This window comes from Bidens hawaiensis, unplaced genomic scaffold (assembly GCF_021521415.1).
Source record: "Bidens hawaiensis isolate Kalapana, Puna unplaced genomic scaffold, B.hawaiensis_p1.1 tig00005079_1, whole genome shotgun sequence".
In the NCBI taxonomy this organism is placed as follows: Eukaryota; Viridiplantae; Streptophyta; class Magnoliopsida; order Asterales; family Asteraceae; genus Bidens; species Bidens hawaiensis.
The window spans coordinates 104667-106113 of record NW_027491323.1 but is presented as its reverse complement, the minus strand read 5'-3'; the positions used below and the strand labels follow the sequence as shown (position 1 = coordinate 106113).

General features: G+C 38.1%; 1 pseudogene; it reads right to left on the bottom strand.

Annotated features, from left to right (window-relative positions):
* Positions 1–248: 248 nt before the first annotated feature.
* Positions 249–1230, bottom strand: LOC143628851 (uncharacterized; annotated as a pseudogene).
* Positions 1231–1447: the final 217 nt, after the last annotated feature.

The window sequence follows — 1447 nt, the reverse complement described above, 5'->3', positions numbered from 1 at the left end:
CTTAAGTCATATACGGCGTATAAGTACATATGCAGCGCATAAGTACATATGTCGCGCATAAGTACATATACGGCGTATAAGTACATATACGGTGCATAAGTACTTATCTGAGCGCATAAGTATCCGGGCGTATAATCTATACTCCGGAAAACTTATACTCTCCAGAAAACTGTTTCGCGCGTAACTTTATGTTCCATCCTCCATTTCACATGTCGTTTGATGCGTTAGAACCGTAATCAATATAACCGTCATTTGACAAAGAAGAAAGCAATAGACGTATGCACTAACAATAACGCCCTCGCACAATCTTTGAGACCCATGCTATATGATAACCGAAGCGAGTTAACTTTATGGAATAATATGATAGTCTTTGACTTTTTTGTTGTTCGCGAACAAAAATATCGCTTCTATCTCTTTTTGCTAATATCTCTTCGCCTTCATCATTTGATTCGTTATCGGATTCCTATTCATTGATCGTAAAATCGTTATCATCTTGGTCGTCAACTTCAAGACTGTCAAAAACCGTTTGAATGAGCTCAATGAGTTTTGACTTGGGTATCGGTGCAATCGAATGACACCAGTCATCTTCGTGGTCACCTCCACTCATTGACCGAATGAAACCACGCCACCAATGCTGATTTCAGACGAGTCTCGTTCGTTAATCGAATTCCCATTTTCGAACATCTCCGTCACATTTACAACTTCGTTATTATCGGCATATGCAATCTCCTTATCTATCCTGTGTCACAACTTGTGGGAGTAACAAAACTTTTGAATACGTGGGGACCACGAAACTCGGTCCGACAACAACATTAAAAGACAAAATTGCCCACGGTTCAACTATCGACTCTGGTTTCATAACAATCTCGTCACATAGTATCACCTGCTTTAAAACGCACCCGTTTTCAGTTGTAACGTTATTCCAAATAGAAGACCCATCAATCAACACATTACACCCAATTTTAGACCCGTCACCGATAATCGAATTCACAGTTAACATTTTACTCCCAATACTACTTCCTTTTCCAACTCACATAAATTGGCTGATTTCATTCACACATGATTGCATATTCCTGAGGCTCGATAAATCATGTTTCATTCGATGCGAGTTGGATTGTTCGATGAGAACGTGACGTCGGGCACGAACGGGTATGTTCATCATTGAATAATATCTTTACTTACTGAATCATAACTTAATAGGGAAATGTTTTGTATTGGAAGGTGAAACATTAAGTCAAAAGTGTTGTGCAACAAATATACTTTTTCTACAATTTTACCTGAAGTGTTGTTACTAATTTTCTTAAACCGTCAAGACATGACACTCTTTAATCTTGTTATAAGCTTATTTAGGAAGTTCCTGAATATATTGCTTTACAAAGGGATCAACATATCCTGTGTAGAGTAGTGTTGCGTCACAATACTTTCAGCCACATTTTCAAATGACAAA